The sequence below is a fragment of the Castor canadensis genome, chromosome 4, assembly GCF_047511655.1.
Source record: "Castor canadensis chromosome 4, mCasCan1.hap1v2, whole genome shotgun sequence".
Classification (NCBI taxonomy): domain Eukaryota; kingdom Metazoa; phylum Chordata; class Mammalia; order Rodentia; family Castoridae; genus Castor; species Castor canadensis.
The window spans coordinates 129452656-129476690 of NC_133389.1; the positions used below are offsets into that span (position 1 = coordinate 129452656).

The 24035-nt window shown below is 38.4% G+C and overlaps 1 long non-coding RNA gene across 2 annotated transcripts in view; it reads right to left on the reverse strand.

Moving 5' to 3' along the window:
• Window positions 1–21713, reverse strand: part of LOC141422595 (uncharacterized) — a 33805-nt gene extending 12092 nt beyond the window's left edge. Inside the window, exons 1-4 of one of the 2 annotated variants that reach the window (XR_012447274.1) lie at window positions 20936–21713; window positions 20704–20817; window positions 16611–16750; window positions 16314–16447 (exon numbers count right to left, since the gene is read on the reverse strand). This is a non-coding gene — a long non-coding RNA (uncharacterized lncRNA). Of the gene's footprint in view, window positions 1–16313; window positions 16448–16610; window positions 16751–20703 lie in introns of both variants that reach the window. The other variant, XR_012447273.1, reaches the window with a different exon arrangement.
• Window positions 21714–24035: the final 2322 nt, after the last annotated feature.

Sequence of the window (24035 nt, forward strand, 5' to 3'; positions counted from 1 at the left end):
TGGACACTTAAGTTGTTTCCATATTTCTGCAGTTGGGAATAGGGCTTCAAAAAACACAGGAGTACAGATTTGTCTCTGAAATGCTTTTTTCATTTCTTTGGATGTATACCTAGGAATGAGATGGCTAGATAACATGTGAGTTCCATTTTTAATTTTTTGAAGAACTTTTATACTGTTTTCCATAATGGCTGTACATTATGTATAACCTCACCAATAGTGTACCAGGGTTCCATTTTCTTCACATCCTCACCAATACTTGCTATCTTTCAATCTTTCAGCTTTTTGATAATAACCATTCTAACAGGTGTGAGGTGATACCCACCTTGTCGTGGCTTTAATTTGCATAGTCCTGATGATTAATGATGCTAAGCATTTGTATCATATATCTGCTGGCTATCCAGGTAATTACCTATTCATGGGAAGTGGCAATATCATCCTCTTTAAGGGATCATTTGTAAATAATTTTAAATGTTACTACTTTAAAGGATATTTGAACTTTATACGCATTACTAGAGTACTAGGTAGTACTACACTAATAGTACTTTATAATGATAACTGCTAACAACTTAACAAATTCTAAGTTGCCACTGGCTCCAATCATACCTTAGAAGCTCTACCACTCCATTCTAGCACCCTCTCCTGCATGAGATCTACATTCCTCCAAATAAAAAGCCATGATGAAACCCCTCACAGTGGCCTTCTACCTTTGATTACATTTTTTGCTGGCTTTATTCAAATGTCTCAGAATCCAACACACAAGGAGACTGATGGAATGGGATATAGAACAGGGAGTGATTGTCTGGAAATTGAAGCTATGGGACTGGATGTGATCCCCTCAAGGAAAGAGCACAGAGTGAAAATGGAGCCAAAGACTGATATCTATGGAAGGGACGATCTAAGTGATGGCAGAGGGAAAGGAGGAGTGTCAGACAGGAAGAGGAAGAACCAAGGGAAACATCAGTAAAGCCTAGGTGGAGAGAGCTCTTAAGAATGGGGGATGGGCTACAGTGTAAGAGGCAGAAAAGAGATGAAGTATGCTGAGAGTGGCAGTGAATAGAGGGGCCAGCAATTGGGAGACACTGAAGTATGGTTTTATTCATTTTCAAGTAGGCACACATGACAGGGTTAACACTGCTGCCAGGGGCAGTCAGTATATGCCAGAGAAAGGCAGGCCTTAAGAGCAACAGGAGACCAGAGACTAACTGGCTAAAACTAATCCCAAGGAACTACAGATCTTGAAGTTGCCAAACTGAAAAATTAAGTCAGTGCTGTCTAGGAAATAGTCCTTCTTGCCTCACCACCACCAAAACAACAAAAAAGACAGTACAGGCCCTCCACACTCTCTGAAAAGTACAACTATGCCTGTTGGTAACAACAATGACAACATATGCCCAGCAGACACCCAGCCCTGGGCACTCTTGAGCCAGATTTTTTTCATCTGCTCACTGCTCTAAAACACAGGGAAACTGTCAAAAAAGAAAAATTTTAGAGATTTAGTCAACAAAGAAATATGAAATCTATACAGATTCAACTCTACTCCCATATCTTTCCAGCCATGCAAACAAACAAAAACAAAAAACAAAAAACTGATGCTTTGGATAACAGGCCTGACACAAAACATCCATCACCATGAAGAAATACTTACTTATGCTCATATACTTACTCATACACATATATACTTACCCATATGCTTTACTTAACAAAAAATTCTATATTTTAAGAAGCTCTGTTCCATTTAATCTTGACAACAACCCTATGAAGTAGATATTACTTTGTGAGAGTTAGTTAATCAAGTTCAAATGGAATAATCTTTGGTTATAGAGAGTCTTAACAGCAAATTTATTTTGGAAATATTATAGATAAACTTGGTTCTTCTTTGAGTTTCAGAAATCAAAAATTAAATCATTTATGAAGAAACTAGACTCATGTGGTCTGACAAAATGTTTTTGAAATACTCCTTTCCTTTGTATAACTGTACCTAAATTATTGAGATGCAAAATGGAAAAGAAAAGAAGCAATGGGTTTGGGATGCTTTCTTGTATTCCCCTAGGCTCAAAAATGAAAATAATTAATAAGAATAAAGTCTTTACCTTGGGTACTGGGATCCTATTGAAATATCTGTACCCTTCAACAATTTCACTGTGTAAATCTATCACTTAAGGCTTAATCTGAGAAATGTGGGAGAAGACAGCCCTCATTTTCACATGAATCAAATGAAGCACAGATACGAAACCAACAAGTGCAGATGCCAAACTTGTAACTAATTTCTTCCTTTCCTTTGTTATCCTGTTTTGCAATATTATATTATTTCTCTGCTAGACTTTTTAAGATTCCTAATAAAATTAAGGTGAGTTGCTCTAATATAATATCCTATATTAATCGATGAAACTTTGCATTTATCAAGACTGATTTAAATGTTTTTGTATGTGATGTGGATTGCAATATCTAACAGTACCTTCTGTTCTCTCTCTCTCTCTTTCTCTCTCTCTCTCTTGCTCACTTGCACACGCACACACACACACACACACAAACTAGGATGTCTTTATGAAAGGTTGGCTGTTTGCTGACTGCTGATTGACAGAGCCTTCTGGGTACCCAGTCATGTCTGACTCATTCTCCTCCACCTGCCCAGCCATGCTGTCAGAGGAAAGATGGCCAGCTCTGAAAAAAGAACTGCTCCAGGAAAGGGCATATGTGCAAAGGGCAGCTGTTTCCCTTGTCTCTCAGGACTTCCAGGTGCCATGACCAAATTTCCTATATGTAGGACCCTGGAAGAGTTCACTGATCTCAGGCATGGGCTAGGGAGTGGGGGATTCACTTTTCCTTTCAAACCTCTTCTCTTTACCCATTGCAACCAGAAGATTGCTGTTCACTATGTTGTCTTATAAATTATTCCTGTAAGATTTGCAACCATTTCTTTGCTTCAAGTCAAACATTCTTTTAAGGCCAAACAGAGTAATTTACAGGATTTGTGTCTCTAAACTATCTTATAAATAGTTGCTCTCTAGTTCAAGGTGAATAACAGTCGGTGGCAGGCTAGTATCAAAGAATACTGATTGCAATTCAATTTTATTACCTTTGAGGATTCACCTTGAGGAATAGGGCAGTCTGGTCAAAAATCTATAGGCTGATCATCATGGGTCTATATTGGAAAATCCTTTGCAAGTAAATACCTCCTATAAGGGTTTTTTGTTGTTGTTGTTGTTTACTCCCTCTCTTCATTGTTGACCACATATATTTTTTTCTCTCCCAGAGACGCCAAGATGACAGTGTTGCTAATCATACCTGCAGTTACAGCCAGGAGAGGCACTGTATGCTCTTCTCTGACTACTTGCACATAAAGCTTAGCCTCTATTTAGACCCTGACACGCCCAGTCACCCATTCAATCCCTGAGATCATTGCAAATGGCAAAAACACAAGCCAATTTCATTTCAGCTATTCACTCATGGTTATTTCACTTGCTGCTTAAAGCTCAAGATTGCTGTCAAGATTTTCAGCAAACTAGATATTTTGTCTGGGTAGATTTAACTCACACAGCTCTAGAAATCCACCCATTAGCCTCTGGTCTTTGACTTGGCATGGAGTTTGATAACATATTGATATAATTTTCTGTGTGTTAATCTACCAAAGAATACTAAAACCTCTTTATTTCCTGGAAGTATATGGAATATCCAAAATGTGCATTGGCCACAGCCAACTCAGGAAAACTATGGTTAGGCAGTGAAATAACAGGAATTCTAGACTATGAAACTCAGTTCTAGGTAGTTTTAGCCTGAGGGAATACAACAAAGGAGATTGCATTTGTTTCTGTTTTCTTTCATGTCCTTAAAAGCTAGAAATTACTTAGGCAAAGTGAAATTTGCCTTTTTGTCAAAGGTTCCTTTCTCTCATAATCTCACTTTCAGACTTCAGTGCTTCTCCAGGGCCAAATTCTATTCAGCAAATAAGATTTTACCAAATGTGCATATGCACTGCCTCAGCAGCCAGATGCCCAGGGAAAATTAAAGGTGAGGAACAGGAAATGAAGTGCAAATGGAATTGCAAAGTCTCTGTTATTGGTAATGTGTGTGAGAGAGGAACCAAGTCATTATTGTGGTATACAAAGGACCTATGTTAACATAACAACTAGGTAAACTTTATTAAAATTTTCTTTCAGCTTCCAAAAGAAGGCTACTGCATTCAGGTAGTTACCTTAATGTTCATCTGTTGTACTGCTGGTTTCTATGGCAATATCCTCCTAGGTATTTGTAAGGTCACAAAAGGAAGAGCTAACCCTCTTACTCCTGGAATAACTAATGTGGCTCTGTTACTTGCTTGATGTAAATGGTCTCAAGTGACAGCGAACTGTACATATAGTCAATTACAACTGCTCAGAGGAAATGATTTGTTGTAACAGCCGCTGTTCAACCTCTGTGACATCAATGTTTCTATGGAAACAGTTGCCTATTGCACTGCTTTGAATTGAGTATTGATCAAACTAGGGCCAACACTATTTCAAAGACTTGCTACTTTACTGTGTGGCAATTTACGATAGGAACTCATAACATCACTGTATATTTCAAGCCCCAAGGAACCAATTTAGCAGACAGTTACAGTAGAATATTAACAGAGGTCAATAATGGAAGTCTGATTATAGTCCTAGGACAATTATTCAATGCTTTTGTTGTCTGCCCTTTCAACATTCCAGCAGCTATTACAGTTTTCAAATAATAATATTCATGCCCGGAGAAAGTGCTATATTCTTTCATCTTCTATTTTAAACTTTATTTTTCATTGTTATGTTATCTATCAATAAAATTATTCAGCTATATTAACCAAGCTGTGACCCCTCAGAAGTAAATAACTATTGATCAAGGAGTAAAGATCGACTGGCACACAACACTGTTTTCCATTAATGATCTTATTGGCCCAGTTGATGGGATGGTTCTCTCCAAATCAGTGAAGATACAAAAGTAAAGAATAACAGAGGTCTAAATTCTATGAGAAATAGGGGCCCAGTCTCCTGTCTCTGTTGAAGACTGGATTCTCCAACCTCAGTTGAAGGAATAGTGAAAAAAAAAAAATGCTGAGCAGAACAGCTCTACAAGCCTTCATTCTAGGTAGGATGATTTTTTTCAATTGTCTTTAGGAGCAGTCTTCATGATCTTGCCTAACTGTCTCCTTTTATAAATGAGGGAACAAGGGTGCACAAAAGTAATGTGGCCTGTCTGGTGTCTTTCAGAAAATAAATGTTACTCTTACATATATATGTCATATTTGAAAAAACTCACAATTTACACCTTTATCACTCATCTGAATGAAAACACATGACAATTATCTCAACTGTTAGATTAATTTGTCAATAATTTTAACCAATTCTAGAAATTTATTTATTTTCTTCCCCTTTTCATTACAAAACAGAATTTGAAGCAGAGCCAACCAGCTCACCACAGTGATACCGACCACAGCACAGCAATTTTTGTGACAATGAAAATTAATTTTTTGCAGCTAAAGTTATAAAACTTCAGAAAGCACTTGAATAACATGGCTTTATGCCAAATAAGGGAAGACATCTATGAATGAAATCTGTTTCAATACATGAATAAGAGCATTAACTTTTTTATTACCATAATTGGAAAATTATGGCTTGGGGAATGATTCTTGTCAGGTAATAACAAATTCACCCACCTGCTTGAAAGCTCTTCCTCATATAAAGAAAAAGGATATTCTTCTAGCTTAGCTATTGATTTTTAAAATACTATCTCAATAGCTCAAAAATAAATTCAATAAAAAAATCAGTCCAGGTAAAGTCTAAAATCATATTAAAATAAGTCTAGATCACATTATACTTTTTTTTAGTCAGTTAAAACTTTAGGTCAGTTTTTCTAGTAATAAAGACTGTGTGAGGAGATAAATTTTCCTTTTTCACAAAGAAAATATTTATTGGTAGTTATCATTCTGAACAATGGCACACAGGTGAAGATCTCAGTCCTCATAGAACTTATGTTCTAATGGGTGCTAAGAGTCCTTAGTCATGTGGAACAGAGAGTTCTGGAAAGAGGTGGTCCCTGGTCCCACACTCAATGTTTCCCCTTTGTATCTTTTTACCATATTTTCCTGCCATTTTGCTTGCTTATATATTTATAACCTACTTCATTGTTAAAAAAAAGATTTAAAACATGTGACAAAAAATACAAAATGGAGCAAATTATGATGACAGGTGGAAAGTAGAAATAGGAAAAGAAGACCAGAGCTAAGAACAAAGTAAGTAGACATACCATATGCCAGAAGAGGGCTGTGCATCCTAGGAGTAGATAGTGATAGTTTGATTCTGAGCTTCCTCAGAGCCAGTGAAAAAGCAAGGAAACAATAGTCATGTGATATGGTGTCTGGGACATTAAAACAAAGCAAGAGAAAAAATAGGTGTGGAAGGCACACGATGACTCCTAGTATTGAGACCAGAGAATTCTCCCCAGATCCTTAACACCAGCCCTCAGTGGTATGCTAAACAATATCCTATTCAACACCCTACCTGTAAACACCTTTGTGTTCCATAGGGCTAGAACCATAAGACTTTTCAACTAAGTTCATGACCACACACCAATATAATTTAATAAACATAATTTTGCAGGAGAACCAAAAGCCTTTCCTGAAATATTGCTGTCTGTTCACATCTTGGTATCGATGAGCCATAAAAATGCACAGAACGAATAGTAAACCACTTACATGTATCTAACTTGGATTAATATACCTTCCTGGAGGAAGGATTTTTGTGGACCACTCATGTGCAAAGCTTGTTCTCAAAGCTTTGTCTGTACCATCTAACTGCATCTATATGCATACATGTATATAAATATACATACACACACATAGCTCTAGAAGTGAATGTGGAAGAGCTTTTCACCAAAATGCTAAAGCTTATTTTAGTCTATGGATCTCAAAATTTTCTGGCTTGGGCCACTCCTAGTTTATCCAAACCAGGTCATCCATATTTAAAAAAAAAAGAAGTTAAAAAGGAGAAGGACTATGATGAGTAAGACAACATAATGAACACCACCAAATATTGTTTTAAAAGGGAGAATAGGGAGAAGGGATTAAGGGAATATAATAGAGGAAGCAATCTTTTTCAAAGTACACTGTACACATCTATGGAACTATCAGAATGAAAACCCCTTGTACTATTAATATATGCTAATAAAAAAAGAAAGGAAAGAAAAAAAGTTAAGAGGGAGAAAGACTATGATAGATTTAGCTAATCCAAAGGCGAAATTAAATTATTAAAAAGCATATTATGTGGGAAAGGGCCTGGAATACACCCCTGCTTTACCACCACTGGGGCTATCAAAAGTCCCTGAACTGAAGTCATGTTGCTCATCATAAGTAGAGCCAAGGCAGGAGAAAGGACCAAGAGCCACTTGTAATGGCTCATATTTGTAATCCCAGTTACACAGGAGGCAGAGATGGAAGGACCACTGTTTCAGGACAATCTGGGCAAAATATTGAGTGAGACTCCATCTCAAAAACAAAGCTGAAAAAAAAAAAAAAACCATGCTGAGCATGGTGGTTCATGTCTATATTCCCAGCTACTTGGGAAGGAGGATTGTGGTCAAGGTTGGCCCCAGGCAAAAGCATGGAACCCTATCTGAAAAATAAGTTAAAGCAAAAGGGGATGGGAGCATGGCTCAGCTGGTAGAGCACTTACCTAATGAGCTCAAGGCCCTGAGTTCAAACTCCAGTAATGCCAAAAAAATAAATAAATAAAAGTGAGAGAGATAGAATTCATGTTGGCAAAATCCCACCATGAATCTACATTTCTTCAATAGGTGACTGCGGAGTTCACAGAGGAATAGCTATTAAATCCCACTGAGTCTTAATTTAAAGCAATTAAACACTTGAGAAATGTTCTTTGTGACTTTTCAAGAAGGAAACTGACTTGCATATAATATAAATTTACAAGTCCACAACCTGGAGGAATCCAGAGTCAAAGCCACATGAGAGCCATAAAACTCAACATAACCAAAGGGAGGAGAAAGTTTCTCAGGTGCCACAAGACGGGGGCTTCACTAACTTCATTTATCAAGCCATACACACATCATCATTATGGCCCAGAATTTGTACTCATCATTGGACCAAACAGCCAAACTTGTATCCACCCTCAGTGCCACCCCCACCAATGGACTTGCAATTCTAAGGCTATAAGATGTTTGCAATAATATTTAAATTTGATAAGATTTGGAGTGGCCTTTCTTCCAATTTTGGTTTCAGGAGAACCAGGTGGGCTTTAGTGGTTGTTGTTCTGTGACCTCTGATACAATCTTCACCATCCTACAGTCATCTGTTGAAGTAATGGACATTTATGGTGGGATTTTGTCAGGTTTGGTGTTTTTATGCAATACTTCTGTTCAAAATTGATGTAGCAAGACTATTCCCCATTTGCAAAAATGTAGCATGGATGTCAGTGAGTTTTAAATGTTTCTCAGTCCATTCATGAGTGTGGCAGGGGGAATAAGGGTAGTTCTAGAAGGTCTTCAGAAAACAAAATTCAGTCATAGAACCTGTAAGTCTTTGAGTCCATTTTATAGTTTTCAGCTTCCATTCCAACATGAAGTCAGAGAGATGAAAGGTTACATGTAGCGTGTTTATTACATATAGACATTCAGTGCCTACCCTTTTTCTACTTTCTTATGGTATTGACCAAGACAGAGATTCTTCTGAGAACAACAGATGTTATCTAACCTTTCAAGAAAAAAATGGTACCACATAAGTGTTTTCTTTTAGTCATTTAAGTAATAAACTAATTTAATAATAAACTGGTCCTGGGCTTCATTTTAGTCTTTGGTTTAGGACTATTAAGTGTCCTAAGAGCAGTTGCTCTTGGAATGATCCAGCAGTGCTTCTCAGCCTTAGCTGCAAGTGAGAATTCACTGGGGAGCTTCTCTTTTCAGAAGAGAGGCAACCCCCTTTTAAGGTGAGTTGAAAGTACTCACTCTAAACTATTTCTGAGTTCCTAACTCACCCTCATTAGCATAAAGTCCCATGTTTCATGCCAATCATTTTTCATCTTTTAGAATCGTGTGTTGTTTGTTTGCAAGTCTGGAATCCACTGCTCTATAGAGAAGAGAAAGAAAAGTTAAATGTCTTGAACCATCCTTGTAGAAACAGAATGTACTACTCATAGGGGGGTTCATTTAAGGGTTCACCATAATAAGGCCCTATATGGTCATTGGTTCAGGTATTTTCCTGTGATTTTTGTATTTTGCCTTTATACCTTGTTTTTTCAGAAAATATGTATTAGGACACTTTGGATCTCCATGCATTCAAGCGTGTGAAGAAGCATTTGGCACTGTGTAGAACACTCCAGACTAAAAGCAAGAAAATGATGTGTGTGGCTCATGGTGACTGGGGCTGGGGAGGCAGAAATAGTAAGCTACTGATACAGCAGTTGCTCTTGGAATGATCCAGCAGTGCTTTTCAGCCTTAGCTGCAAGTGAGAATTCACTGGGGAGCTTCTCAAACTCCTTGAACCCTGATCCCACCCAAGACTTATTAGTCAAGCTTCTCCAGAGGTGGGACCCAGGCATTGGTAGTTTTTTAAAAGCACTTTAATTACTTCCAAAATGCAGCCAAAATTGGGAACCATGAAGAAATCTACCTAGAAGTGGGCTTCATTTATATTTCTGGACAGAATATAGATACTCCTCATCCTTGGAATTTGATCTCCTTGCCCAACCTTTCTTCCTAAAGTCGTTCTTGCAGCCATAGCAGCTGTTAGAGATCAGAATAGGGGAATTCCTTTTATGATGGAAACAGAGACACATGAAAGGATGCCATAAGCAGCCATCGTGCTGAGGACCATCCCAGGCACTGGCTTTCCTAGAAAGGGTCCATGGTCAAATGCGGGCAATGAGGTTCCAGAACTTGAGTTCTGTTGAATTTGTAAGATGTGGACCCTGGAAATTAGTTGGTGTCTCCTCAGCACTAGGCCTGCAGTACTAGTGGTACCGCCTAAAGGATGCTACCAAGTGTAACAAATTAAAGCACCTCAGTAGGCAAGAATAACTAAGACATCTAATAAAATTACTTTAATCTTTTTATCTGCTTCAAAATCTCTTTATAAACATCAATATAAATATCTACTAAATACTTGTTAATTACATTTGTCTATTAAGCATAAGAAATAAATGCAATTTGAAGCAGGAGTTAAAGAAATTAGACACCTGAGACAGGTTTAGTGATAACTCCCTAGCTGGTACTGTTGTGTTACTCAGCCACTCTTCTACTTCCTCTAATCCTGACATTAATCCCCACACCCAAGACAGAGTTTTCATACTGTTTTTAACACTAATATTCTTAGAGCTCACAGAATATCAGAACCCACAAGGGAACTTAAAGATCAATTCAGGCTTCTCACCTGTACTATTAAAAAACAGTGCCAGAAGGGCAGTGTTTTTCCCTTCTAAGCTGTACCTGGGTTGTGTAAACCAAAAAATATTTCAGAATTTAGTGAAATAGTTCTTTTCCTTTGCCTTTTTATTCTCAGGGTATATGCCCATTTCCAGGGTTCAGTTAACAGGTGTTACTCTCCTTCTGGAATTTCTGGCTGTCTTCATCCTATGGACCTGGTACCAAGTCCACATGTTCATGTTCAATTTCTTTAGCCCATCACTCAGGGGCTCTGCTCACCTTTTCATTTAGAATCACTGGATTATTTCAACTATCTGGACATGCCTACATACAGATGGAACTCAATCACTGACACTCTCTGTGCTAATTTTCAAGGAAAAAATTTGTTCATGCTATTAGGTGAGCCAACAGAGAGAAGAGAAGTCAATGATGTGACATGCTCCATCATAATTAAGTCTCATTTGGGCCTTCCAAGTATGCAACCGCTCTGTGTGAAATGTAGTCAGTAACAGAGGTTAAGAGCTAGATCATAAGATTCCTACACAGTGCTTTCTCCACTATAGCATGTGAACTCCATCTAGTGATGGTTTCAAAGGCTCTGAGTCAGAAGGTTTTGAATTTTGTGTAAAACGTCTTATAAGTTCAGCTTATGGTGCTCCTGCCAATTGGGCAACAGAAGGACCTGAGCACCTGGTTTCAAAGCATACCTGAGCCTGTGAGAATGGCTCTCAACAGGAAAGTAAGCAGGAGCATTTTAGAAATTTGAAAGGACAGTGTTTTGGATTGTCACCATGACTGGTAAGAACAGCAGTATTGACATGTAGTTGACAGGCACCCAGGGTGCCAGATACCCTGTAACTCATAAGGCAGCCCTACTCGACCAAGAATCATCCCACATACTGAACTTTTCAATATCCCACTGGACATTCCTGTGAGTTAAAAAAAAAAAAACCTACTTGAAATCAACTTTGCCTAGAGCTACCTCCATTTTACATGAATATTTATTCTTATAAACACTGAATTTTCTAGAAATGCATCTACTCTGAGAATGAAAGGAGGAATGAACTTTGTTTTGTTTGGAACTTGACTAAGAGACACATCATTTTGCTTTTGGATGTTCATCATTTTGAATGTGGCAGGGTCACCTGTGGTCATTGAGTCACTCTACACCACACTTAGCTGGTATGAATTCCTAGGTCCTGATTTGTGAACACTCTGCATACATGTCTAAGCACCTGATGACTTCATTACAGCTGCTGTGGTTGTGCTCAAGTCTTTCCATATTGAAATTATTATAAGTTATTTATTTATAAATATTTTCATTTTATGTCCTCTTATGCTCAAATTAAAGCTCTTTTTTGGTGATACTAGGGTTTGAATGCAGGGTCTTGCACTTGCTAAGCAGGTACTCTATCACTTAAGCCATACCCCCAGCACTTTTTTGCTTTAGTTATTTTTCAGGTAGGTTCTCACATTTTTGCCTGGTGCTTCAGACTGTGACCCTTCTACCTATGCTTCCTGTGTAGCTGGAACCACAGATGTGCACCATCATGCCCAGCTTATCAGTTGAGATGGGGTCTCACTACATTTTTGCCCTGGTTGTCCTTGAACCATGATCCTCCCAATCTCTGACTCCCAAGTAACTGGGAATTACAGGTGTGAGTTACCACACCCAGTATGTGTCTATATTAAAATTTCATTTCAGGATAATAAAGGGAGCCTTACAAAAATACTGATTTTTGAAATAGTATGGGATGGTTGAAACTACTTCTTCCACTGCCTGCTAACTCTTACCATTCAATCCTGTGTTGCAAGGTGGGCTAGCCTGATTCAGCTTCTCCCACTCCTCAGATTTGTCTCTCTAAAGTACTTCTAGTTTGGTGGTTTTTAACATTTTAGATTTGTTGCTCTCAATATATAACCTGTAAAAATAAGCAATAAACTCATGCTATTGAATAACTGATTTTCCAATCAGGACATGACACCTGTGTAATTATCCTCATTCTTTTATGCTCCTAACCTCTCCTTCCTTCCCCTGCCCCTTTTTTTCAGTGAATGAAGCAGTGTGACACAGCGAAGGAATTCTGAACAAGTCCTTCCTCTGCTTCTCACTGGTCACCTGACCTCTGACAAATTGCAGCCTTTCAGAGTCTCCTCATTCATCAAGAGCATTATTAAAGCCCACCCTCCCATCCAGCGGCTTGTGAAGATTCAGCGGAGCATCCTATGTGAACATGCTTTGAAAATGTAGACAGTTACTTAATTTGAAAGGACATCTTCTTGATACATTTTTTCATAGTCTGCCTGAATCTCAGACATGGCAGTATTTTGAGTTTTTGAGTCTCTTAGAATAGAGCAGAATTAGAATTACAGCAGAACTTCTTTAAACAAACAGATACAGAGAGGGACAGCTTCAGTGACTCCATTCCAGGTGCTGTCTTAGCGTACCACAGGTCTTAGCATCCCATGTTTCTGACGGCTCCTGCCTCACCCCATCCTGGGTAAAAACTGACTTTGTACTTGGCCCTCTGAGCTTGTACACTCAGGTTAATAATCCCCATCCTGAAGATCTTTTGTGATGATTAGTAACGAATGACAGACAGGGGCACTTGGCACTTGTGGGGACTCAATAAATGAGACCTTTTATTACTTTACAGAGAAGACAAAAAACTTCACAGAACTACAAAATCCTGACTGTGATATTATTTACTATGTGGGTATAATCTTGGGATGATAAAGTGCCAAAAGTTACCTCCAAGAGCCTGTCTCAATGAAGTTAGTAGAGGAGGTATTACCTTCATTCCCATTTTACAAGTAAGGATATCAAGCAGTTACATTAGTTAGTGGTACAAGTTAGAACAGAATGGAAACCAAGGACTTCTGATGGCCATAGTTTTTGTTCTTATACTTTCATTCAACCCTCTGCCAAGCACACTCTAAGGAAGCCTATAAGAAACACTCCAACCATAGCTTCCTAACAAAATCCTAGCACTAGAAGAAAACACAGAGGGAGGTTATCTGTCAGCTAGGGGAAGTGTTAGCTAGCAAAGGTCATCTAGAAATCTTAAGTGGGGCATATCTCTCTCTAGACCTTAGGAGAAATCATGCTAATATGCCAAGATTTAGTTCAATATGAAAAGTGGGATGGCCCCATGACAAGATGGGTAGTTACTGCATCCTCTCCAGGTCTTGCAGCTCTGCTGGTCTACATATTATTCAATTCTTGGCCATATTGAGAGTCCCCCAAAATCAAATCTCATTCTAGACAAGGCTTGAAAGATCTGTAAAGAGGAAGAATCGCCTGGTTTAGATTACCGAAGGTTTTGGGAAGTGAAGGAAGGAAAAAAGTAGGAAATAATCGTGACCTAGGGCAGGAGATTTCAACTGTATCACCACATCAGATTTCTTTGACTTTGTAGCAGTATGGACTCCCACTTCCCTGTTTGGTCCTCTAGACCTCAGAACAGTTTAGGTTATAAGCATGGGTCATAGACCCAAAGGGATGACAGTATACACCTTAGATCACAGACTTCCCTAGCCAGACAGTTGGGAAAAAGTCACAAGTATCACCACTGGCAGAGCCAAGTTGGATCCATTTTCCCAGCTCTCCAGAACCTCTGTACATTGTAACAGCTGTAGCTTGCTTTAGGAAAACTGTTCACTGAGATGTGGCACAAAATTCTACAGTGAATGGAACAGGAAATACTATAAATTTTGGCTGACTTACTAATTAATAAAGGAATATTACACATTTGACAGTAAAGTTCCTTAAGCAAAGACATTTCAATAGAAATCTAAAGTAATTGTGAAGTTCCCAAAGAGCATTGAATATTTTGTGGCTCTTCAATAGATCATAATTTCACATGTGTCCTACATCTGTTTCCGACCTCTCTTCCCATTCCATAGTTGTCCCTGTTAGGGAGGTTGCCATAACTGATCTTAACCTGTGATGTAAGAGGAGGAGGATACATATATATCCCAACATTTATTTGTTCCAGACTTCTGAAACAAATATTGACTCGAAATATCTTTATGATTTTTCTCAGGGAGATGAAGTCATTGGATTGGGGCCAGAAATATGCCTTGCTGAAAGTATCTCAGGAAATACAAAGTCCTCAAGAGTACACCATTTCATTTTTTCTGCCTTAGTTGCAGACATGTAAACTGTACATTTTTGTGTACTAAGGCTGTCCCTGGCCTCTAACAATGGCATCCCATTGCATCATTATTCAGACAGACAGGAAGGCAGAGCCCCATCCTGTAGCATCATCCTTTGTTAGTGGAAAAACAGAGGCTCAGGTAGCAGAGATAGCCTAGTTCAGTGCCTATCTATGCTCCAGCTTCTCAGACCTGACTCAGTGGAGAACAGGAAGAGCTGGACCAGGTAGGTGAAGATTGAGGTGCTCTTTCCCTGTATGTATGTGGTAGGGGAATTGATGGGAAGGGGGTAAGAACAAGATCTTATAGGCTTCTCTCAAATGCCAAGGATGCAGAGGAGGCAGCATGCAGCTTCATTTCATTTCATGACAATAAGTCCATGGAAATTCATTGCTTCCTGTATTCCACCCTCAAATTCAGCACATCATAAACCTTTGATCATACATGTAATGTGAGTGGTTTCTTCCTCTCACAGTAATCCCTAAATTCAGAAGTCACTTGACAGTGACTTCTAGTACATTGTAGTACACATAGTTTTTTACATAAGCATAGTATAGTGTGTGTGCAGAGTACATTAGAGTATGCATGGTGCAGTGTGCACATATTATATGGTATGCATGCATAGTACAGTGTGTACGTATAGATGGAAACCTTAGTCTTCCCATTGGTCCTTATCTGTGAGGGGTAGATGGGAATGTTCTATATCCCAACCCCTCATCCTGTTCTCTGCTTTTCCTTCACTCAGATCTGGATTACCTTATTAGGAAAATGACTTATGGCTCAGGGTACATTGCTGAGTTTCTCATATTTATTTGGTTCTCAAACACAAAAGCACAGATCCAGGGATGGCACTAAAAAAATCCCTTTAATACAAGAATAAAACTTGATATTTCCATAAGGCCACAAAGAAAGGCACTGGGTCTGGCTTAGCTATTCCCACAGGCTCTCTCCAGAAGTCAGAGGTAAGGAAAGCTGTATTTCCCAGCATGGACATAGCATACACCTTTATTACTGAAAGAGGATGTTTTTATTTGCACTGCATTATACCCATAAATTCCATCCACTCAGCAAGTCAAATTATTGCTGGCCTCCAAAATACATTAAGTTTGGGTTTAAATCAGTCACTTTTGAAGATATACTGCAGCTCACTTCCTAGCCATATTTGTAATATATTCACCCTGCAAATGTTCTTTAAAATGCATGGTTTGTGGAGTTGTCTTACTTCCGTCAGCCATGTGAAGATATAAGGAAGATAGTTTCTTTGTGTGTGCAAGTGTTCGTGATCCCTGCCCACAGAGCTAATGGCTGCCAAAATGCTTTCATGCTATGAAGAGAAAGAGCTCCCTGAATCTGAATCAAATTAGAATTAGTGATACAATAGAAAACAGCAATGGGAAATATAGTGCCCTCAGCAGTTTATGTTAGAATTTGGTGACAGCAAATAGGCTTTTCCAGATAATGGCAGGGAGTGAAAAGCCAAGGAATTATTTGGGATGCTTAATGGTATATAGCAAGATTAAGGTATGTTTAATTAAGACACTTAAATTTTCATCGCCTTACCTAGACTTCCTATTTCACAAAGTTACATGTGAAATAGGAAGTTACACATGTGTTCTTCATCAATTGTAGTTCAAATGATTTCAACACAACGCAGAGATTCAGAGAATGTGTGGAAGGTAAGTTGATTATCATTTTAAGTGGCTAAGAGAGGGAGACATAGGGAAATAGAACCAGATTTCTATCGCTCCCTTGGGAAAGAAGGCCTGTTTACCTTGAACTCGCCTTTGTCAAGCTGTTCTCTGTCGGATGAGGAGGGATGTGCTGTATGGGAAGGATGTGCGTAGTGGTCCCCCCAGATGCTTAGCTCTTCTCTGTGCTAACCATGGAATCTTGAGTCCTTTCAGCCTGTGTAAAGCAGGACATTCAGACAGTTTTCACCTGTCATTATTATTTCTGGCCACCTTATTTTAAAAGACTGCTTTTAAAGATAAAAGCTAAATAATGTATGCACATGTGAATAAATGAATTTAAAAAAATAAAATAAAGATAAAAGCTGTGAATACCTTACCAAGAAAGAGGGAAACCACAGCATTCTGTTCACCAAAGACATCATCTTCAAAATAATATGATGCAGACTGTTCCTTTCTTCCCAGGAGTCAAGCCCAGGTCTTTTCTTTCCAAGACACTTTCTAACCTATCCGTATAAGCCTACGATAATGAATATCTGGTCAATATTAAGGTATGAATTTCACATAAGACAGAGACAGTTAATACCTATAATATTTTACATTCTCTGATAGTTATAATATTCCTGCATAGATTTAGGAACCAACACATTTAATCTCAGGATATAATAATATTAATAGCAATTACTATTTTGAGCACTCATATGCCAAGAAACTTGTTGAGCACCTTATAATTATTGCCCGTTTTATCCTCCTCTCAACCTTATGATAATACTTTATCTTTTTTGTCTCTCAGGTAACTGAGGATCTGATATTACCTTTCAGAGCTTTTTAAATCATTGCCCATGTCTATCGCCATAATTGCTATCCACTGAAAGCCAGTTTTCTGAGGCAGCTTGTATCAGCTTGCAAGAGATAACTGTTAAATTTTCAGGAAGTTTATATGTTAGCAGCTTGAAATTGGCCATGTTTGGAACATTTACACCATGGGAATTGGCAAATGCTACAAACTGGAGCTTTGTTTTCCCTTCTCTCCTTGCTTGCTTCCTTCCTTCCTTTCTTCCTTCCTTCCTTCCTTCCCCTTTCTTTTTGAGAGAGAAAGTATGAACATAAGTTTTTAAACATTTAACAACATACTCCTGCCAAGGAAGAACATTTCCAAGTATCATAAAATTATTTGATCTTTTCTTCTCCTTCATATCATTTGTTTCAAATATATATAATGTGACAAAGTTAGCAACAAACAGGACTAATATCCTGGCAAATGGTGCTAGGCTAAGTGTGGACATCCCTACCGTCTCAGCTTCATTGCTCTGTCTAGCTTGATTCTGTCTTTTCTCCTCAACCACTTATATCACTTACACTTCCTCTGTCCCCTAAGATGAGTGAACTGAAACATTTGATAGTTGTTCTCATGAAAAATTCTTCAAGCCAAATTCAGTTCATGTGCCTCAAAATTAATTATCTTACCACAAGGCGGCAATTTTGTCTTTCTCAACTCTTACTTTCCATCAGGTGAATCAGTAAATCCAAAGGAAAGATATATTCTGAACACAGAGGACATCCCTTTACATCCACAAGTTAATCTCCACTGGGGAAAGTCATGCTTAATATTTTTTATTATTATACAATTAACATTTATTGTGTGTTAATAGTGAGCTTATATATAACACAGAGACCATTACTATACCTAGTTTCTTGGCAGAGTGTAGGAACAGCATGTTTTTGATATCTTGGATGGTACCAAGCTCACTATAATTTTCCAATGAAGTCAGTTGCTACTAATTTCCTGAACATCTGTGCATCAAATTCATTAAATGGCTAATGAATCCAGACATATAAGGTTCATAAAGATATTTATATCTGACATTAACAAAATGGCACTCCTGCTTTTGTTCCTCTACGTGACACCCTTAAGACAATCAACTTTGTGTCGCTGCCTGGAACCTGGTAGGGGCAAGTAAATAGCTGAAATCAGTGCCTGCATTTTTTTTTTTATGGGACTGAGGTTCTAAGCTGTCAGTGAGTAGAGGACAGAGAATAGGGAACTAAGAGCCAGGGCAGAAGATATCCATATCCCATAAAGTCATTTACATTAAAGTCTCAGCAAACATCCATGCACAGGTTTTTGTATGGACATAAGTTTTCAACTCCTTTGAGTTGAAAGTACAATACAATATGATTACCGTATTGGGTAGCAAGAGTGTGTTTAGTTTTCTAAGAAGCCACCTAAAAACCTAACTGTCTTCCAAATTAGCAATTATCTTTTTGGTTCCCAGTGAGTAAGTTTTCGATGAATGAATTATTAGGGCAGTGAAAATACTATAATAGCAAATACATGACATCATACATTTATCTAATCCCATAGAATGTTCAACATTAAGAGCAAACCCTTATGTAAATTGTAGACACTGAGTATGATGTTGAAGCAGTTCACTGATAGAAACAGACCACTCTAGTGACGGGTGTTGATAATGGGTGGGGGTTATGCATGTGTGGGGAAATGGGATATAGGTAAATCCCTGTCCTTCTGCTCAATGCTGTAAATCTAAAACTGCTCTGGAAAAAAATTAAGTCTTTTAAAGAAACAAAGCATTAATTCAGCTTTAAAAAAAAAACACTCAGCAAACATGAATGGAAAGTTCTCTAAAAGTAGAATACTGCATAGGCATGCTCAGAACCAATATGTCCCCCCACCTCCCCAGGTTCTCACCATTATCACTCACCAGGCCAGGGATCCTCAGGCCAAGCCCATGCTTCAAAACTTAATAATTACAATGTCCTATTGTTAGACGTTAAAACAGTCAAAAGACATCTGAAAAGACACTCCTTACCATGAACTCCAAACTTCAAGCACTGGGTTCTCCTCTGAGGCATGACATTCCCTGACTGGCAACCTTGGACCTATTAGATTTTGCTGTGGTCTCAGGCATAAAAGGGGCAAGGTATAGCTTAGATTTCCTGCCCCTGCCAACCCTAAAGCATTCTTGGCTTTTTCTACAGAGGAGGAAAGCATGAGGCTGGCAATGGATGTTTGTCGATAGAACTTTAGTCCAAAGGTTGAAAATTGCTCCTGTTTGCATTTGCATCATTTAAGGAAAGGGCTCCGACAGAAGCTTAGCAAAAGCAACCTCTACTTTCATGTCCTCTCTTTCCCCTTCCCATCAGAAGTTAACTTTGTGAAACAAGAGTAAGTTTGCTGTACATCTCCTTTCCTTGCTTCATAGAGGAGCAGTACTTGGTGAGGAGCTTGGAGTTGGACAGCATGTTGCCTAATGTTTGCCCCTAATGATGCTAGAGAGACAGGACCTATTAAAGGGGTTTATTGACCCCCAGCCCATCTACCATAGAAGAGTGCAGGTGAAGACTTCTAAAACTGCATTTGCTTAAGCAAAAGTGTCTGTCTCCATTGTCAAAAGTACATCCATTGTAATTTGCTGCTTATCCTGTTAAGTTCTAGACCCTCAAAATGCATTCTTCAGTTATCTTTCCATTTCAAGCTGTGAAATGGTGGAAATGGAAACCTTCTATAGATTAAGAGAGAGCATTTTCCTTCCTGAGAAAAGGAAAATGGTGTATTCCAGCTCCTCAGAATTTCCAACAACTGCTTTATATTCAGATGATCATAGCACCTTGACTGCCTAGGATCTTGGTCCAGGTGTTATGGTGTTAACTTTAGAAGGGTATTTCTATACCACCAGAGCAGATGAATCAACATCTAAAATGTCTACTAGCCATCCCATTGTTTTGATTAGAACAAGACGTAGTTTTAAAACAGTCAATCAACTATATCAGAATAATTGGTGATACCCACAAGCAAAAGGGAATCATAGAGTGAGAAAGCACCATGCATCCCAAAGATCTCCCAGGGTATCTCCCCTAGAGAGCTTTCTTCAGCCTGGGCTCAAAGGTCAAGGGGTACAAGCACATACGTGGCACCTGTTCATTCTGAAGTAAGACTATCACTTTCATGGAAAGCTAACTACATTAGAGAATAAATTACATAACTTGATTTCTTGACTCCTTTTAGTTAAACTCACTCTTCTACCTGTAAGCCATAAATATGACCACTCTTATCTTTTAGACTCATGCAATCTAGTATCAAGTATCAGATTCATTCATACAGCCACAAAATAATTAACATGTCTATGTGCAAGGTACCAGGACACATAAAAATGAAGGACATAATCTAGCTTTTTGATGTTATTTAGACAATTTGCTTTAGTATTTATGAAGGTTTGTATATTTGCTGCTATGTAAGCATAGTTTACAATGTTTCTATTAATGGCACTTTTTTAAAAAAAGAAAAAGTATTATTCAAGAAATAACATGGTTAAAATACATAGAATTTAATACTCTGTCTCCTATTTTAAGATAATGAAAAGCAAAAGATAATTTGGAAAAATTATTTGATATTTTGATATGCTTGCACTCATCACTCCAATGAAAACAGAAAAGGTTCAAGTGCATTTTTACCTGGTAGAACAAAACAATCCAATAAAAAGGTAAAGTATGGTGAAGTATACCACCTTTATGATATTTCTTGAAATTGCTTCACTTTATAGAGGATGATATTCATGCTGGCAACAGCTGTAAAAAAATACGGAAATGTAAAAGAAGAGAGATTAAATATGGGATTTATCTACAGGCCCCAGTACATTAAACCCTTAACATCTGTGAAATATATAACACTAACTTAGTTCCTTACCATCAAGATCATGAAGAGAATTTTAATGGTGGCCTGTGCCTTCACTTACAGGATTTGAATTTTTTTTGTTTTAAAAGTCTTTTTACATATTTGCTCCATTTTCTTGGCAACAGTAATTTGTGAATTTAATCAATAAGACAAAAACATTTGACATCCATGTTGCTGGGTTACCCATCTTGACTTTACAGGCCACAAGCAGAAACTGTTCCTTGGTTTCCTCTCTCAGCCTCATGCAGAGTGGGAGGTTAGGCTGAGCCACCAGGCTGGAATCACAGAGACAAATCAGTCCTGTGAGACAGGCAGGATGTTCAGTTCTAATTCTTGTGCCCGTGAACACAAAGGACCTGAGTGGCAGGTTCTGTGAGCTGCTGGGAAGTGTGCAGCCATTCCTCTGTTACCTGTGACTGCCTTCTAAGCAGGAATAAAAGGTGGGAGGACAGAGAAACACACGACTCCAGGAAGGATCTTTTCTGCAGGGATCCACGGCCTGATCATCATGGTCTAGAGAGAACTGATGAGTAAAACTGGAGCTGCCAGTAAGCAGCAGAAAAAAAAAAAAAAAGAACATGATACCTACGTAGAATGGACATGAGAGTGAATATAAGATAAAGCTTAAATCCAGAAATCCAGGCCTGGGAAAAAGAAGAAGCAAGGAGTGACAAGAAAGAGAAGTCCTGCAGTGCCAAGGGACAGAGGAAGAGGAGAGGGAATTAGGCAGGTGGCAAAGAGCAATTCCTATTGCCTCCTTTCTTTGTTCCATGGGGCATCTTCTTCTGGCTTTTCACTCACATGTGCCACATAAGTTGGTAGCTGAAAGCAACCTGCTAATTAATTTTTAACATGAAAACTCCCCAAGGAATTCCACTTTAAAATAGCATCTGCCTAACAGCTCTGATATAGTCTTTTCCAACACACACAGACACACAGACACACAGACACACACACACACACACACACGAGCAAACATACATATTGCCACCAAAAATTAAAATTGACAGTCACCTTACCACTGATTGGATTTTTAAAGGCAATTAGTGGCCCACCTGTGCTAGCCAGCAAACCTAGGAAAAGCCCACCTGTCTGAAGTGAGAAAGGCCTATTATTCCATCCCCACTGCCTGCCACCTGGCTCATTAAATCAGACAGCCATTCTTCTACTATGCGGGTGCTGTTTTCTAAGTTGGAGTGTTATTTTCCTTCTACATCCAATCCCTCAGCAGCAGCTTTTTTTTTCACAGAAGCAGTGAGGGTGTCTACCTAGAAAAGAACTGACCAGCAAGCAGGGATGAGGGGCAGGCTTTAGGGCTAGCTCACTGCAGTCAGGAAGGGGTTCCTCTGAAGAAAGCGCAGGATAAGAGAAAAGAGAACAAAATTCCCTGACAAGCACACACACTAGATATTCCAGCTCACATGTCAGCAGGGATGACATGAAGCAAGACAAGAGCTGATACTGGCCAACACTTACTGGCCCTCCAGACATAGCTCTACAAAGGGAATTGAACTGGCACTGGGTAGACAGTAGATCTGCTGGGGACATCAGGTCTAGGTAGAGCTCTTTTGTGAAGAAGAACAAGAAGAAAAACAAACACATTTTGGTAAATAGACACACTCCTACTGACTGGGAGATGATTTAAAATAACCTCAGAATGGAGGTATTACGCTTTTGAAGGATTAGTAATAAGCAGTGAAAGAAGTTATGCCTTTTTATTATACTAAAGGATTGTTGAAAAATTTGTTAAGAACAAAAACCTAGCAGGGGGGAGAAATGACCCAAGCCTTGTATGCACATATGAATAATAAAACAAACAAACAAACAAAAGAACAAAAACCTAGTGTCAAAACTATCTATAAAATTTGTAAATGTTATATAGAAATAATAGTGCATGTTTTAAATATAGTTTACATTAGCAAAGTTGGGAAGGTGTACAGGGCTTTTAAGGTTATGGTTTGATTCTTGGTTTTGAAAATGTGAGGAATATTAAAGAATGGCTTTAAAAGCAATTTAAAGGCAGCCAACAGAAATTTAAAATCATAGGATTACCTTCCAAGATTCCCTTAGAGAAATAAAAGTCAATTTTAAAGATAGATAAAGGCATACTTTATAGAGCAAATAAGCAAAAGATAAGAAATAGCAAAATGTAAAAGAGAAGATTAAACATAAATTATGAGAAAAACTGTAAATGAGTTAAACCAGCCCATTTAAGAGCCAATATTTTCAAATTGGCTTCAAAAACAAAATTAAGTTCTGTGTGGCTTAAAAAGAAATTCTGTAAAAACTAAGTGACCTGGAAAATTAAAAAAGTATATAAATGGGTAAATATGTGTCTGATAAATATACAAAAAAAAAAAGCTCATGAGCCAGCAGATTAGGCAAAAAGCAGTCAACAAACCAAACATGTAATTTCCTATTGATAAAAGGTATTATTCACAATGAAGGGAAAGTAGTCATAAATATTTTTGTGCACCAAATAACACAGCAAGATTAAGAAGCAATGGTGAATGAATGGATCTATGTTTTTAGTCTAAAAAAGAATTTGAAACATTACATTTTTAAAATAATTACATTTATTTGACTATTTCCCACTAGCTTTGGGCTAGAGGTACTTAAGCCTTCCTTATTCTACAAGAGTCTGAAGCTCTGGGGTCCAGGGTTGGTAAATTCAGAGCTGCATTATGTCAGGGCTCTAAACTGAGATGGCCTCTGCTTTCCTCCTGTTTGAATGATGGTGGCCGCCTCAGCTCCAGGATGCCAAGGACAGGAAGGTCCAGCTGGGTTGAACAGGAGAAGGTTTTGTAGCAGAAGGAAAATCTTTTCCAAAAGCCCATAACAGACTTTTCTTCATGTCTCACTGACAGAAGCGGGTCACATACAAATCTCAAACTACTTGCTGGTAAAGAAGAATGGAATCCTTGTGACTGGCTTAGAATAACATGGACATCCCAACCTTGGGGTTTGGGTCAGTCCAATTCCATCCTCCTGGGCTGGAGAGAATGATCCCCTTCACTGAACAAGGTGCTCCATACATCTGAACAAAACCATGGACATTTCAGCTAAGACGAAGAGAACTATGCAGTAGATGACAACAACCTCTTGCCTCACC